The sequence below is a fragment of the Phocoena sinus genome, chromosome 8 (assembly GCF_008692025.1).
Source record: "Phocoena sinus isolate mPhoSin1 chromosome 8, mPhoSin1.pri, whole genome shotgun sequence".
Classification (NCBI taxonomy): domain Eukaryota; kingdom Metazoa; phylum Chordata; class Mammalia; order Artiodactyla; family Phocoenidae; genus Phocoena; species Phocoena sinus.
Window position 1 is genome coordinate 24,721,532 of NC_045770.1, and position 18,044 is coordinate 24,739,575.

At 37.3% G+C, this 18,044-nt stretch overlaps 1 protein-coding gene across 5 annotated transcripts in view; it reads left to right on the forward strand.

Annotated features, from left to right (window-relative positions):
• Positions 1 to 18,044, forward strand: part of LOC116757928 (sarcolipin) — a 114,041-nt gene that overhangs the window by 84,232 nt on the left and 11,765 nt on the right. Inside the window, exon 1 of one of the 5 annotated variants that reach the window (XM_032640422.1) lies at positions 11,938 to 12,047. The exons of the other annotated variants lie outside the window; for them this stretch is intronic. The gene's annotated coding sequence lies outside the window, so the exon portion shown is untranslated. Of the gene's footprint in view, positions 1 to 11,937; positions 12,048 to 18,044 lie in introns of those variants that run through there. 5 annotated transcript variants of the gene reach the window in all.

The window sequence follows — 18,044 nt, forward strand, 5'->3', positions numbered from 1 at the left end:
CTAGCGCCTCAAGAACTGGGCCCCCGTCCCTGGGAAATAAGGAGAGGTCTTATAGTTGGGACTTGTGGTCAGGGGTAAGTGAAAAGGATCAAGGCAGCGACAGTCTTGCATTCTTCTTTCTTCTGCAAAATTTCAAGAGTGGAGTTGCTGACAAGATTAGGGTCTCAGGTGGTGGGTCTCCTAACCTTGATGAGCTTCTCTTGTCCCTTTAATCTTGCCTCAGGTGGTTTCCTCACTGCTCCTCCCTTCATTAGCAACCGTTTGAATCTGCCCTTTGGAACTCAGGGAAGGTCATGGAGGCTGGAGTCTTGCCTACAAGAAATGGGGGACAAAAAGGCCTCCATGCCCAGGAGCCTCACAGGGCCCCTCTTGGTTTCAGAAAGACCTCTCTGAAAAGATAACATTTAAACTAAAATCTAAGAGCAAGAAGGAGTCAGTCATAGGAAGTTTTAGGAGAAATGCATTAAAGACTGAGGCAATGACTGGTGCAGGGACTCAATGGCCAGAACAAGAAAATGTTGTGTGTTGAAGGAAGAAAAAGACCTTGTCTTGAGGGGCATATATTTGCTAGTCATTTGTTTTTTCCATTTTGTGAATCAGATTATTTATTTATGTTACTTACCTTAAAAAATGGATGTCTTTTCCTGTTCCTATATGTTTTCAGGTGTTCCTGGTATAACCTAGAAGTTAATTCCTTATTGGTTTTATATGTTGCAAACATTTTCTAATCTGTCACTATACCACTGCATGGTATGGTATGCTTTGTTGAACAGAGATCCTTTATTTGATATAGTCAAATCTCATCAACTTTACTCCTTATGGTTTTTGCTTTCTAGCTCTTCTTAAAATTTTTTTGGCAGTGTTGGGTCTTTGTGCTGCACATGGACTTTCTCTAGTTGTGGTGAGTAGGAGCTACTCTTTGGTGCAATGTGCGGGCTTCTCATTGCGGTGGCTTCTCTTTTTGCAGAGTATGGACTCTAGGCATGCGGGCTTCAGTAATTGTGGTGCGTGGGCTCAGTAGTTGTGGCTCACAGGCTCTAGAGCTCAGAATCAGTAGTTGTGGCGCACGGGCTTAGTTGCTCTGTGGCATCTTTTTGGACTAGGGATGGAACCCGTGTCCCCTGCATTGGCAGGCAGATTCTTAACCACTGCACCACTAGGGAAGTCCCTGCTTTCTAGTTCTTGTTTAAAAAAATCCTTCACTAAGTTTGTAACATATTTTGTTAATTTTTCTCTTATTTGCTTTACGGATTTACCTTTCACATATGTAACACATTCTGGAATTTACATTAATAATGTGAAATGTAGATCCCCGTTAAATTTTTTTGCATATCATAAGCCTGTTGGGGAGGGAGAAATTTTTCCCTCTACCCTTCTTGAGTTCTTGTGGCTGGACTAATAATAAAATTGACACAATACAGATTAATAGGAGAAAAAGAAACACATTTTAATTGATGCACATGGAGGTGCTATAGAAATGGGACCTAAGAAGTGGCCAAAGCAGGCAGCTTTTATACTTTATAGAAACAATAAGTTTGTGAGGAATTGCCAGGAGAAAGAAACTCAGGTTTTGGGTGCCCAATCAGTGAAGAATCTAAACAGAGTTTGGGCTTGGAGTAGTAAACTAGAGAAGTAACAAGTTTGTTTATATAGGCTTCTTGGCCCTAATTCCCTGTCTTTGGTGATTAGGGTGTCCTTCTACCTCCAGCCGCTGGGAGTGCACCTTTTACATGAGAGATTTATCTCCTGCTTTTAGGGAAACAGAAAGGAGGGTCAGAGTGTCCCTCTTGTGTTGACCATTTAAGTAACTTTAATTCAAAATAATCAATATGCCATTGAGGCACATTTCGGGGCAGCCTACTCTGGACTGCAACAAGCCACATTTTCAACATCCACCTTTCCCTGAAACTTGGTGATACCACTGCTACTATAAACAAAGATCTGGGCATTAGGGATGTTTAGTGTTACAGGCATGTTTTAGAAATCATGAGTTCATGCTTATAACAATTCAGCACCACAGGGATCTTCCTCTCTTTTCCCCCATCTGTAATTGTACCTCTTTTCTTACACAGTGAGAACTCTGGCTTCCTCAAACATACTAACATTTACTCTCTTACTCAATCCTACAATAAATATAAGATTCAGAATTCTTGCATCCATATCCCTATGAAAAACTAAAAATAGAGCTTGAAATCTGCTTTCCATGTTCTCTCATTCATTTGAAATGCAATTGAGTTCACTTGTTTCTGTTCACATCCGGTTTTAGGTCTCCCCAGTTCTTGTTGATTTAATTTCATTATTTGAATATGTAGAAGATTAACATGCTTCCAGAAGTCAAAACCATACTCAGAGAAGCATCAGTCCCCTTCCTATCCATTCCTCCTCATTTCTCTCCACTCTTTGTATGTCCCCAACTTACAACCTTTCCATTTAAGACTTTTTGATGGTGTGAAATCAGTATGCATTCAGTAGAAACTGTACTTCAAATTTTGAATTTTGATCTTTTTCCAGGTAGTGATATGCAGTATGAACTCTCGTGATTCTGGGCAGTGACAGTGAGCTGCAGCTCACAGTCAGCCCTGTGATCACAAGGGGAAACAACTGATACACTTAACAATTATCGTTTTTCACTTTCAGTACAGTATTCAATAAATTATATGAGATATTCAAACTTTATTGAATATCTCTTACACAAAATAAGCTTTGTGTTAGATGATTTTGCCAAACTGTAGGCTAATGTAAGTGTTCTGAGCATGTTTAAAGTAGGCGAGGCTAAGCTATGTTGTTTGGTAGGTTAGGTGTGTTAACTGCAATTTATGATGGGATAATTGTGATATAAATCAAGGAAGATCTGTAATCAATTTCATTGTTTTTTTGGTTATTTTTCCTGTATTTCTTTTTTCAAACAATTGTGTTTTTTTTTAATTCCCTCTTCTAACACAAAAGGTAGCATAATATGCATACTCTTTAGTGTTTTGCTTTTTTCAGTTAATAATATTTCCTGGAAATCATTCCTTTTTAACTCTGCCATTTATTCAATGCTAAAATTATTGTATGTATTATACTTATTATGTTTCTTTACTATTTGAAAACATTTCTTTTGGTATTTAGGAAAATTTGTATTATTAGTTGTAATAGTTATTTTTGTTTCTTTTTGAAATTGACATATAACATTAGATTCAAGTGTACAACATAATGATTCAATATTTATAAATATTATTAAATGATCACCATAATAAGTCTAGTTAATATTCATCACCACAAAGTTACAATTTTTTTCTTCTGATGAGAACTTTTAAGATTTACTCTTTTAGCAACTTTCAAATATCCAATACAGTATTATTAACTAGAGTCACCATGATGTACATTACACCCCATGACTTATTTATTTTATAAATGGAAGTTTGTACATTTTGACCTGCTTCACCCATTTTGCCCACCCTTCATCCCCTACCTCTGGCAACCAACAGTCTGTTTTCTCTGTAATATGAGTTTGTTTGTTTTAAGATTCCACACATGAGTGAGATAATATTTGTCTTTCTTTGTCTGACTTGTTTCACTTAGCATATTGTCATTAAGGTCCATCCATGTTGCTGCAAATGGCAACATTTCCTTCCTTTTTTATGAACAAGTAGTATTCCATTGCATGTATATACCATATCTTCTTTATCCATTCATCCATTGATGGACACTTAGGTTATTTCCATGTCTTGACTGTTGCAAATAACGCTTCAGTGAACATGGGTGTGCATGTAATGGTTATCCTTTTTTTTTTTTTAATTTTATTTATTTGGCTACGTTAGGTCTTAGTTGCGGCAGGTGGGATCTTTTCTGCAGCATGCGAGATTTTTCATTGTGGTGTGTGGGCTCTTCGTTGCAGTGCATGAGCTTTTCTCTAGTTGTGGCACGTGGGCTCTAGAGTGTGAGGGCTTTGTTGCTCCATGGCATGTGGGATCCTAGCTCCCTGACCAGGGATCGAACCCACATCCCCTGCATTGGAAGGCGGATTCTTAACCACTGGACCACAAGGGAAGTTCCTATCTTCATTTTAAAATATTTTCTAGTACACTTAGTTCCTCTTTTTAAAACTAATAATATACTTTCAATTTAAAATGGTATCTTTTTTTCTCAGAGTCAAAATCTTTCTATTTTCCCTTTTATCTCATCTCCTCCCATTATCTTGGTTGCCTTGCTTCTATTTTGTTCACATACTATTCTTCTATCCATTTCTTAACCCTTGTTTTATTCTTAACTCTACAATGAAATATATTAAATACTCATCATCAGTCCTTTTGCTGATGTATTCTCTCTTGGTTGAAACTTCTCCCTCGTATTACTTTGGAAGGGTTTGTGTGCACTTGAAGGACAGCGTGTTTATGTATAAAATCCTTGGTTCTGCTAGTCTTCCCATCCAACCTATTAACTGGTTCCTTCAGTCTCCCACAAGACTGAGGATTTGCTGGACCATCCTGATTGCAAATATTCTGTCCCATCATCAAACCTGTGTCAGATCACAAGTTCTCCTTTTGTGGTCAATATATGGTCACCAAACCTTTAAGCCTAGTGTTTTATACAAGAATTAGTGATAATAAAGCTTCATGACAAGGCTTTTGGCTTGAGATGGCGGGAGAGAAACAGAATAGCCAGACCCTATCATACATAAACCTTGTGTGGAAGCTTAATTTAGACAGGGTTCCCAGAATATAAATAGCTAAGACACTAACTGGGGAATGCCTCTGGGCTAAGGCTACTGTGAAAAGAAAAAAAGCTTTCATAGTTTAAAACAAAAATGTTTCAGGGGTTACTTCCCTTGAAATAGCTGACAGTATATTCCTAGCCCCTTTCTAGAATTTACAGACAAAAGGTCATTCATCTATAATCTCTTCAAAGCCTTGAGATTTTGAAGGAAGCTCGAGTATCAAGGCTGAAAGGGATCTTAGAAGTAATCTAATCTACCTTTTCTTCCTTTAACAGATGAGGAAACTGGGAGCGTTGTCTGGAGTGGAAGGAAAAGTATTTGAAACTTACATGTGAAATTTCAGGCTTATTAAAATGCTTTGAAAAATACATTTGATGCAGAAATGAACAAAGAATTATAAAATATTTTTAAGTTTTGGATTCAGATTTTAAAAAAATTTTTAAGAAGAAAAAAATCACAATAAAACTGAAGTCCCTATGTTACCTCTCTTATCTTATTCCTTTTCTTTCCTAAAGGAAACCATTATCATGAATTTGGTATTTATTCAGTCCATACTTTTACACTTTTGCTTATACATATGTACTCAATATTATGTAATTATTTTAATTTATAGAAATGTTAGCATAGTATATAATATTCTGAAATTTGCTTTTTAAAAATTTTGAGGGCACAGAATTATTCAGTGAACATCCTTGTACATACATCTGTGAGTATAGCAAATAAACTCCCATCATTCCAGTGTCTGTATGGCTATTGGGGAATGAGTCACTCAGCACAAGTGTTCTTGTAATTGGGACATACTGTGATAATTAGCAGCGGTCAGTCCATATCAGATGTCAGGACACTTTTGCCTTCTGGAGGGAGTTTTGGATAAGGAGTCAAGTCTACTGCTGTCTCTGTTCCTGACCGTGTGACTTTGGTAGAGGAACTGAGGTGTGATGGAATGAGCACTGGATATGACACCAGGAGACTTTGCTTTCAGCTGTACCACTAATTCCACTTGAATCTCAGTTTCCTGATATGTTAAAAGAATTATGCTGCTTCACAGGGCTATTGGGCTCAAACTGGATAGGGGTGAAAATGCTTTGTAAGATAAGAGATAAAAGCAGAATATTGCTATTAGTAACTTCTATAGGTCTCGGTTTTCATATTTGTAGAATAAGAGGGATAGAACTAGGTATTGAAAGCCCTTTTCCCATCTAAACTAGCCTGTTATTCTGTGACTGGAGATAAAGACAGATCTCCCAAATGAGAAGGGTAGCAGGTGACCACCGTTGGAACAAAAAATATTACAAAGCAAATGAGATAATACGGTATCCCTTCCTTTCTCCCTTCATCACTTCTTCCATTCCTCCCTTTATTTCTTTCATCTGTTTCTTCCTTTCTCTCTTCTTTCCTTTCTTATTTTTTTCTGTTCCTTTTTCCTTTCTTCCATTCCCCAAACTTGCTATACTTCCTGAAGCATTGATTTCCACCCTTCCTAGCTAACTTCTATTTATTCTTCAGGTATTCTTTGTTTTTCTGGGAAGCTTCCTCTTGTAGGCTTTTCCTGATCTCTCAAATTTTGAGCGTGATGCCCTTCCCGTGTTCTCCCATAACACACTTATGACCTTCATTGTTGCACTTATCACCCTGATACAAATTGTCTTCAACAATTAATAAAATGTAAGCCTGGGGGCATGGAAAGTCCATGTCTTGTTCACTGCTTTATCCCCAGAGCCCATTCTAGTGCCTGGAACATAGTGGGCGCTCCAATTCTGTTGAATGAATGAATAAATAAATATTCAGGCACCGTGCTAGGCAGCATAGATACAAAGATAAATAAGACAAAGCTTTAGGCTCTCAAGGAATTAGAAGTCTTGTAGGGGGGGTAGATAGGCAATCAAATAACTGCAGTTCTGCGTATAAGAACAAGCAACAGAAATCTGTTCAAAATGCAAATGCATATAGAGAAAAGAGTTTGATTGGGTCAAAGAAAGTTGTACAAGAGATAGATAAACTGGATGTTATGGATGAGCAGGAATGTGTCAATCTGAGAAAAGCAAAGGACATGCCAGACAGAGCATCAGCATATTTATTCAACAAGTATTTATTGAGCCCTTACTATGTGTCAAGCACTCTTGTAGGTATGGAGGGTATAACAGGCACATCGGAAAACATGCCCCCCTGGAAATCCTTTCCCACCCCCTGCAGAAGTCTCCTTTCTGTCTGACCCATGCCATCCTGTGTCTCTGCAGCTCTTATGCAAATGTAGGTATTTACTGCATATGAAATCTTACAGGGAAATTGCTTTTCTTTGATCCAAGACAACAAGGTCTTGGCTGTTTTTGTGCTGAGGAGGGTGTGAGGGTTTATATTTCTCAGTGTTTTGATCAAAGCTGTTACATGAGAACACCCTGGAAATGTAATCTCAGTTCTCCAAGGCACCAATTGGGCCTCACCATCTGTCTCAGGCCACAATCTGACTGAGGACTATCTTTGGCTGAACACCCTTGCATGGGTGAAATATTAACACAAGCATATGCCAAATAGAATAACAAAGTAAGAAAAAATGTAAATGAAATAAAGCCTAGAAGAAGTTTCATAAATCAAAGCACACCATTACACAGAGCTTTTATGGAAACAATCAGTAAAAAGAAATACAGGGTTACATGTGGTGAAAGAGAAACCATTAAGGAGGTTGTTTCATGATGAAACTGGAATTTCCATTTGCAGCAGGGTTTGGACCTATTTATACAGAGAGCTAGAAAGGAAATTATCTTCTTTATTGTTAAAAAGTGTTGTACTAATTTACCAGAGTAATTCAACTTGATATAGACAAGCCCTCTTGTCCAGGTGATTGACTGTATGGGCAGCCATAAGGTTCATAATTTGAGAGGGAAAGAGGGGGGTGGGGGAGGTAGGTCATGAATCAATTTTACTATTTAAAAACATTTATCTACATTTAAAAACACTTTGTTGCGGCTTCCCTGGTAGCGCAGTGGTTGAGAGTCCGCCTGCCAATGCAGGGGACACGGGTTCGTGCCCCCGTCTGGGAAGACCCCACATGCCACGGAGCGGCTGGGCCAGTGAGCCATGGCCACTGAGCCTGCGCGTCCGGAGCCTGTGCTCCGCAGCGGGAGAGGCCACAACAGTGAGAAGCCCGCGTGCTGCAAAAATAAAAACAAACAAACAAACAAAAAAAACCGCGTTGTTGATTTTAGTTTTTTAAGTTGTATATGCAATAGTGTAGAGTGACTAAAAGCTTTACAACACACAACAGCAGTCCTGCACCCTAGTTCTTCCCCTGGAGGCAATGATCTTCCCCTTTTGCTGATTCATTTTATGTTTACTTATTTTAAAATAATGTGTTTGTATTATTCCTTGAGTTTTCAAATTTTAAGCATTATATTGACTTCTTACTGTGGTAGAAAGAACTTACTTCTCTTCACTACTCTCCCCCCATATCCCAATAGAGTTATATTTTAATTTTATTTAGCTTAATATTCAGTACACTAGGGTTATGAGAATGCCATTTATAGTTGAGTCATGTAATAAACTTTGACTACTTTTCATTTTCTGCACAATACTGAAATTTTTCTTAGGGATAAAACTTGTCATTTTTTTGTTTGCTTGCTTTTCTAAAACTTACCATTTATTAAACCCCAAACTTTGATTCTCTAAGACTCCCTTCAAGATGTTCAGACGCATCAAGTTTCCTAGTGGTTTACATTTTCCTGAAGGCATCTCTCATGGCCATCTGACACACTCCAGGGTGAACTGATTGTCCTTCATTCCAGGTACACAGGTGTCACTTTGAGCTGTCCATTCATGCCTATCTTGGTATTTCCTTAGCCTCTCCTGTTTTTTTGGATCCCATGTCTTTTTTTTTATGGATAACCCCCTCATTTTGGTGGAGTACATTATCTGGGGCTGAATTTATGGGAGGTAAATTGCTTGAAACCGAGCATGTCTGAAAACATCTTTCTTTTTTTTTTTGGCAGCACCAGGCAGCTTGTGGGATCTTGGTTCCCCAACCAGGGATTGAACCTGGGCCCTCAGCAGTGAAAGCGTGGAGTCCTAATGACTGGGCTGCCAGAGAATTCCCCTGAAAACATCTTTATTTTACCTTTTCACTTGATTGATAGTTGACTGGGGTTAGAATTCTGAGTTGTATATAGTTTTTCTTCAGAATTTTGAAGTAATTGGAAACCTTCTATCTTCCAATATTGCTGATGAGAAGATGGAAACCAATCCAATTTCTTCTTTGAATATTTTCTTCTCCCAGTACAATTTCTGTTTCCTTCAGATTGCATTTCTTTTGTTTGTATTGGACTTTAACTTCCACATTTTCTGATAATCTTTAAATATGTAGGACTAAAAACTGCTAAGACTCTCTGAGTACATCACTGAAGCTTGTTGACTGTGTACTTCTATGTAAGGTGAGCTGTTAGGGACCTTTCACTGGGGGAATTCCAATGTCAGTATTCTTTCGCCTTGGGCTACTCAGATTCCTCAGAGAAGCCTCTTCCAATCTTTTGCCCAGAGCTTCATGTGAAGATTCCACTCTTCTGGAACCTGAGGAGTGGAAGAGGGCTGGGGTGGGAGATGGGTTCACCATCCAGATATATGTTTATTTAAATCCACCCTTTCAGTAGGATACTTCTGTTTTTAATTGTGCCTGAGGTTTCCCAGTCCAGAGACTCTCTCCAGGGAATGAAACTGCAGTCTGCTCAGGTGGGGGAAAGAGCAGTTGTTGGCTGTTGGGGGTGGGGGGGAGGGATCAAGGTTGGGGGTGGGGGGGAGGGATCTTGGGACCTAGCAATTTCTTGAAAAGCTCTGAACTAGTTATCTTTATTTCAGCCACCCCTCTCTTCATCCCCACTGCCACCAATCTGTACAGTATAAATCAGACTGACTCTTGGCTTTCCCTACTACCAGTTTAGGATTCAGTTTTTTTAGTTTTGCTAAATCGGTTACAGCTGTCCTTTTGCAGTACAGCTTCCAAAATTTACTTGCTGCTTTCTCCTCCTTTATTCTTACGGTCCTTATGGCTTTATGCCTTAAACAAATCTCTCTACTTTCATTTTAGTAGGGTTTTGAGAGGGAGCAAAATTATATGCATATGTTCAATCTTTCTGTCTTAACCCAGAAGCCCAGAAAAATTTTAAAGTGAGGTAAAGATATGCTATTTATATTACTGTAACTTGAACATCAACTGAAGCCAGGAAATTAGTAAGCAGGTAGCACAAGGGTTCAGAACTTACACCCTGGAATCAAACATGAGATTGAACCTGTGTCTGTTACTTGCTTGGTTTTTGACCTTTGACATTTACCTAACCTCTCTCAGCCTCAGTCTTTTTCATCTGTATGATAGAGATGATAATATAACTAATTTATGAGATTAAAGTACATATACATATATGATATGCTTCTTACATTGTCTAAATTCTAGAACTTAACAAGCAGGCATTAACTTGAAGGTAACTTGGGTGATCATGAAAAGACAGTCAACAAAGAGAAACCACAGTAAATGACTTCATGACCTTCTGACTATGTTATTGAACACCCATTACATACCAGATTCTGTGTTAGGCACTAGGTTTATTATGGAAAATAGAATGAATGTTAAGGCTAGTCTTTGAGGAGTTTAGAGTCTGGTAGGGGAGAAAAATAATAAATAAGCACAAGTAAATATAGAATTAAAATTCATAGTCAGTGCTATAAAGGGAAAGAACAGAATGCTATGAAAGAGAATAACAAGGGGGAATTACTTTGGATTAGTCTGCTGGGAAAAGCTCTTAATGACTGAGAATACTGCTTATGCCATATCCAGACTAGTGTCAAAGTGGATCAGTAAAATGCACATGCATTTAAACTATTCAAAGTAAATTAATAATAACCTGTAACATGTAGGTCAAAGGGATTAGAGATATGACCTTGCTGTCAAGCTATTTAACTTCTCTTTACCTTAATTTCCTCATCTATGGAAGAAGATTAGACACAATAATCTCGCAACTCATATCTTCTACAATTCTATTAATTTAGGACAGAAAACATAAGAATATAAGAATGTTTTAAATAAGGTTATATATAAAGAGAATAGAATTTTTTCCATTTAGTCCTCACAATATGGTTTTATTACTGAATTTAATTTTTTTCTTAGTAAAACATAAAAATTGTTTATAAATGATTAAAGCAAGAAATAAAAAATTCCCTCCTGATCAACCCCTCCACAGAGACTCCACAGATGACTACTGCTTATTCAGATCTTCTCCTGTAACATGCCTCTGTTCATTTGTTCTGAGTATGTGATATTATGCTCTCAGTTATGAAAAACAAAATATTGAGAGTGGTTAATGTTGCTATTTTCTTTTTTAAAAATAAATAAATTTATTTATTTCTTTCTTTTTAGCCGTGTTGGGTCATTTTGCTGCGCATAGGCTTTCCTCTAGTTGCAGAGAGTGGGGGTTACTCTTCTTTGCAGTGTGTGGGCTTCTCATTACAGTGGCTTCTCTTGTTGCAGAGCATGGGCTCGAGGCACACAGGCTTCAGTAGTTGTGGCATGCGGGCTCAGTAGTTGTGGTGCACAGGCCTAGTTGCTCCACAGCATGTGAGATCTTCCTGGACCAGGGCTCGAACCCATGTCTCCTGCATTGGCAGGCAGATTCTTAACAACTGTGCTACCAGGGAAGTCCCAATGTTGTTATTTTCTACTTAATTTTTTCCTTCTACCATTTCTCTCTTTTCCCACAATATGCATGTATTACTTTTATAATCAGAAAAGTTAATTTTATTTAAATAAAATAATGTTAGTTGTAATGAATAATAAAAATATTTTATCTCTGTTTTATTCTTAAAGAGAGAAGAGAGCTATGCATTTCATTAAAAGTTTGGGTGGAAATAGTTCTGGCTAGTAATTATATTTTGCTGCAACCAAACTCCTTGTGAAGATTTATTCTATAAGTAGTTAAAAAAATATGACAGCCAGACCATATAACCATGTTATATAGTCATGAAAGGAAGTACTGGCCTTTATCAGCAAGATCTTCCTTTCTGTGATAAGTTCAGGGGCAGGCTTCATTGAAAATAGAAATTTCTCTAACGTCTTTTAATAATTAGTACAGATGAAGATTTATCAGCTTTAGAAAAGTGATGGTAGATTGAATATTTTGTATTATCTCCTTTCTTGTCTAATGTTTTTTTTCTGTTTATCTTAGTTTTACTTTGTTTTTATTATTTTCTAGGAATTATAAGAAGGTCAGTAGGAAATATATATATATCTATATCTATACTCCCATTGAACGATTCATCTGGCATTCCATCATTATATTATATCAGGACTCTTCTAACTCTTTGAGAAGTTCAGGTAGAGTTTCATTATGTATTATAATATTTTTGATGAAAATTTAAGGGAATGAGGATGTTCCATGAGATGTTAAATATTAAATGAGAATTTAATTAAATAGCAAACAGAGTAATAAAACAGCAAGATGCATTAAGAGGGGGGAAAAAAGCAAAACTAAATAACACTAGGAACAAAAAGACCTAGAAACAATGACAATAATTCAACCAGAAACAAGAAAAAATTATGGAATTATTTTTAACTTTGTTAGGTATGATAATGATGTGGTAGCTGTGAAAAAAAAACCCAGTGTTATCAATTAAACATGCATATGAAATGATCACGATTTCCAGGATTTCCATTAAAATATTCTAGAAGAAATAAGGAAAGAAAAAGGAGAGAAAATAAGGGAAAGTGAGGAAGATAATAATAAATATAACAAGATTGGCAAAATATAACTGTTAAAACTTAGGGTTTGTTATATTATTTCTTCTACTTTTAAAAAAAAGTTCTAAAGGGGGGTTGCATAACAATAGATCAGAGAGAAATTGAAAAAATCTAGGAGAATACAATGATAAGTGATACTAATAAAATTATAAACAGATTATGGACAATTTTCTATTAATATAATAAATTGACAGAATTGATTTAAGAAGAAATAGAAAGCATATTAAGTAGGATCTATAACCATGAAAAATCATGAAATCAGTAGTCAGATATTTCACCTGACACTCCAGAAAGTTCACCAGGCCCATAGAGTTTAATGGACCAGTTGTTGCAAACTTAACAAGAAGAAAGGTATCTATTTTACACGAACTGTTTCAGAGAAGAAAAAGGGAAACCTACTTATTCAAGCTAGCATAATTGGGATGCTAAATCTAAAAACGTTAATTACAAAACTAGGATTATACATCAAAATCATAGCAGCTGTTTTTTAATATAAATTTGTTTATTTATTTTTGGCTGCCTTGGGTCTTCATTGCTGCACATGGGCTTTCTCTGCTTGTGGTGAGCAGGGCCTACTCTGTTGTGGTGTGCGGGCTTCTCATTGCAGTGGCTTCTCTTGTTGCAGAGCACAGGCTCTAGGCATGTGGGCTTCAGTAGTTGTGGCTTGCAGCCTCCAACTTACAAAAAATACATTTAAGCAGAAAAATGAGGAAATACAGAAATAAAGGAAAACATTCAAGCAAAACAAAATAATAATAGTTTAGCCATTAAACAAAGTCAAGGACCTTTAGTTCCTCCTCAAGGGCTATAGATAATATCCTGAGCTATCTCCTTTGAGCTGCTTTGCAGATACTGAAACCCCCACCAGGTGGAAGAAATTAACTGTATGCTGACCACAAGCACGTAGACCGCAGAGCAGCTGTAACTAGAAGGTTGATGATGTTGACTCCCCAACCAATCAGATTAAGATCTCAGCCTGTCCACACCATGATGGTTTGACTGGCTTCTGACCCAGATTCCAAAGGACCATACAAGGGCAGAAAAGAGGTGGAACTCCAGGTCCAGGTAGAACCCCACGTATTCCCAGAAAACCAATGCATATGCCTCCCTTTCTTGCCTTAATCATCCCCCGAGTGTGAAGTTGATTTGTGAACTAAGTTCCCACTTCTCCATTCTCTGACCATTGAACAAAGCTTGTGCTGCTTTCATCTCAGCTTCAGTTTTTGGCTGCCTAAACCCAAACAGAAAAAGAATTTTCCCTGCCAAGGCAGGGGCCTCGGCTGGAACAGGGCCCAACTGGGGGTCCAAATAACCTAATTGAGTAAAAAAAGATATTAAGATTTGTTATTTTTACATTTCTAAATTTTTAAGTTTTCTCCAAAAAAATCTGCAACAAATTATGTCGTTTGTTCCTCAACTTCAACAGCAGAGAAAATCATCCCTTTAAGCATATCATGTGCCAACCTAATAAACAACCGTCAGACTTGGTCAGTGGTAGGAAGCCTAGAATGTACTATTCTTAGATCAAGAAAACCTCAGTAGTTCAAGTTACTACACGTATTGTAAACATCACTATGGTCTCTCATGTAAGTTGGTGAAAAATTACAGCATTTTTTTAAACATCTTTTTTTTTCAACATCTTTATTGGAGTATAATTGCTTTACAATGTTGTGTTTGTTTCTGCTGTACAACAAAGTGAATCAGCTATATGTATACATATATCCCCATATCCCATCCCTCTTGTGCATCTCTCCCACCCTTCCTCTCCCACCCCTCTAGATGATCACAAAGCATCGAGCTGATCTCCCTGTGCTATGCTGCTGCTTCCCACTAGCTATCTATTTTACATCTGGTAGTATATATAAGTCCATGCCACTCTCTCACTTCATCCCAGCTTACCCTTCCCCCTCCCCATGTCCTCAAGTTCGTTCTCTACGTCTGCGTCTTTATTCCTGTCCTGCCGCTAGTTCTTCAGAACCTTTTTTTTTTTTTTAGATTCCATATATATGTGTTAGCATATGGTATTTGTTTTTCTCTTTCTGACTTACTTCACTGTATGACAGACTCTAGGTCTGACCACCTCACTACAAATAACTCAATTTCGTTTCTTTTTATGGCTGAGTAATATTCCATTGTATATATGTGCCACATCTTCTTTATCCATTCATCTGTTGATGGACACTTAGGTTGGTTCCATGTCCTGGCTATTGTAAATAGAGCTGCAATGAACATTTTGGTACATGACTCTTTTTTAATTATGATTTTCTCAGGTTATATGCCCAGTAGTCATATTGCTGGGCCATATGGTAGTTCTATTTTTAGTTTTTTAAGGAACCTCCATACTGTTCTTCATGGTGGCTACATCAATTTACATTCCCACCAACAGTGCAAGAGGGTTCCTTTTCTCCACACCCTCTCCAGCATTTATTGTTTCTAGATTTTTTTGATGATGGCCATTCTGACCGGTATGAGATGATATCTTGTAGTTTTGATTTGCATTTCTCTAATGATTAATGATGTTGAGCATTCTATCATGTGTCTGTTGGCAATCAGTATATCTTCTTTGGAAAAATGTCTCTTTAGGTCTTCTGCCCATTTTGGATTGGGTTGTTTGTTTTTTTGATATTGAGCTGCATGAGTTGCTTGTATGTTTTGGCGATTAATCCTCTGTCAGTTGATTCATTTGCAAATATTTTCTCCCATTCTGAGGGCTGTCTTTTCATCTTGTTTATGGTTTCCTTTGCTGGGCAAAAGCTTTTAAGTTTCATTAGGTCCATTTGTTTAATTTGTTCTTATATCCATTTCTCTAGGAGGTGGGTCAAAAAGGATCTTGCTGTGATTTATGTCATAGAGTGTTCCACCTATGTTTTCCTCTAAGAGTTTTATAGTGTCTGGCCTTACATTTAGGTCTTTAATCCATTTTGAGTTTATTTTTTTGTATGGTGCTAGGGAGTGTTCTAATTTCATTCTTTTACATGTAGCTGTCCAGTTTTCCCAGCAGCACTTGTTGAAGAGGCTGTCTTTTCTCCACTGTGTATTCTTGACTCCTTTATCAAAGATAAAGTGACCATATGTGCGTGGGTTTATCTCTGGGCTTTCTACCCTGGTCCATTGATCTATATTTCTGTTTTTGTGCCAGTGCCATAATGTCTTGATTACTGTAGCTTTGTAGTATAGTCTGAGGTCAGAGAGACTGATTCCTCCAGCTCCGTTTTTCTTTCTCAAGATTGCTTTGGCTATTTGAGGTCTTTTGTGTTTCCATACAAATTGTGAAATGTTTTGTTGTAGTTCTGTGAAAAATGCCATTGGTGGTTGTTGTTTTTTTTTTTGTGGTACGTGGCCCTCTCACTGTTGTGGCCTCTCCTGTTACAGAGCACAAGCTCTGGACACGCAGGCTTAGCGCCCATGGCTCATGGGCCCAGCTGCTCCATGGCATGTGGGATCTTCCCAGACCAGGGCACGAACCCATGTCCCCTGCGTCAGCAGGCGGACTCTCAACCATTGTGCCACCAGGGAAGCCCCCATTGGTAGTTTGATAGGGATTGCATTGAATCTGTAGATTGCTTTGGGTAGCATAGTCATTTTCACAATGTTGATTCTTCCATTCCAAGAGCATGGTATATCTCTCCACCTGTTTGCATCATCTTTAATTTCTTTCTTCAGTGTCTTATAGTGTTCTGCATACAGGCCTTTGGTCTCCTTAGGTAGGTTTATTCCTATTTTTTGTTGCAATGGTAAATGGGAATGTTTCCTTAATTTCTCTTTCAGATTTTTCATCGTTAGTGTATAAGTATGCAAGAGATTTCTGTGCACTAATTTTGTATCCTGCTACTTTACCAAATCTTTAGGATAAAAACAGTGACAGTTTTACTTCTTTCCAGTTTGGATTCCTTTTCTTTCTTTTTCTTCTCTGATTGCCATGGTTAAACTTTCAAAGCTATGTTGAATAATAGTGGTGAGAGTGAGCAATCTTGTCTTGTTCCTGATCTTAGAGGAAATGGTTTCTGTTTTTCACTATTGAGAACGACGTTGGCTGTGGCTTTGTAATATATGGCCTTTATTATGTTGAGGTAGGTACCCTCTCTGACTACTTTCTGCAGAGTTTTTATTACAAATGGGTGTTGAATTTTGTCAAAAGCTTTTTCTGCATCTATTGAGGTTATCATATGTTTTTTATCCTTCAATTTGTTAATATGGTGTATCACATTGATTGATTTGCATATATTGAAGAATCCTTGCATTCCTGGGATAAACCCCACTTGAACATGGTGTATCATCCTTTTAATGTGCTGTTGGATCCTGCTTGCTAGTATTTTGTTGAGGATTTTTGCATCTATGTTCATCAATGATATTGACCTATAGTTTTCTTTCTTTGTGACATATTTTTCTAGTTTTGATATCAGGGTGAAGTTGGCCTTATAAAATGAGTTTGGGAGTGTTCCTCCCTCTGCTATATTTTGGAAGTGTTTGAGAAGGATAGGTGTTAGCTCTTCTCTAAATGTTTGATAGAATTCACCTGTGATGCATCTGGTCCTGGGCCTTTGTTTGTTGGGAGATTTTTAATCACAGTTTCAATTTCAGTGCTTGTGATTGGACTATTCATAGTTTCTATTTCTTCCTTGTTCAGTCTCAGAAGGTTGTGCTTTTCTAAGAATTTATCCATTTCTTCCATGTTGTCCATTTTATTGGCATAGAGCTGCTTGTAGTAATCTCTCATGATCCTTTGTATTTCTGCAGTGTCAGTTGTTACTTCTCCTTTTTATTTCTAATTCTGTTAATTTGAGTCTTCTCCCTTTTTTTTCTTGATGAGTCTGGCTAATGGTTTATCAATTTTGTTTATCTTCTGAAAGAACCAGCTTTTAGTTTTATTGATCTTTGCTATTGTTTCCTTCATTTCTTTTATTTCTGATCTGATCTTTATGATTTCTTTCCTTCTGCTAACTTTGGGGGTTTGTTTTGTTCTTTTCTTCTATTTGCTTGAGGTGTAAAGTTAGGTTGTTTATTTGAAATTTTTCTTGTTTCTTGAGGTAGGATTGTATTGCTATAAACTTCCCTCATAGGACTGCTTTTGCTGCATCCCACAGGTTTTGGGTCATTGTGTTTTCATTGTCATTTGTTTCTAGGTATTTTTTAATTTCCTCAGTGATCTCTTGGTTATTTAATAGTGTGTTGTTGAGAGCCTCCATGTGTTTGTTTTTTTACAGATTTTTTTTCTTGTAATTGATATCTAGTCTCATAGCATTGTGCTCGGAAAAGATGCTTGATATGATTTCAATTTTCTTTAATTCACTGGGGCTTGATTTGTGACCCAGGATATGATCTGTGCTGGAGAATGTTCCATGAGCACTTGAGAAGAAAGTGTGTTCTGTTGTTTTGGATGGAATGTCCTATAAATATCAATTAAGTCCATCTTGTCAAATGGGTCATTTAAAGCTTGTGTTCCCTTATTTATTTTCATTTTTGATGATCTGTCCATTGGTGAAATTGGGGTGTTCGAGTCCCCTAGTATGATTGTGTTACTGTGCATTTCCCCTTTTATGGCTGTTAGCATTTGTCTTATGTATTGAGGTGCTC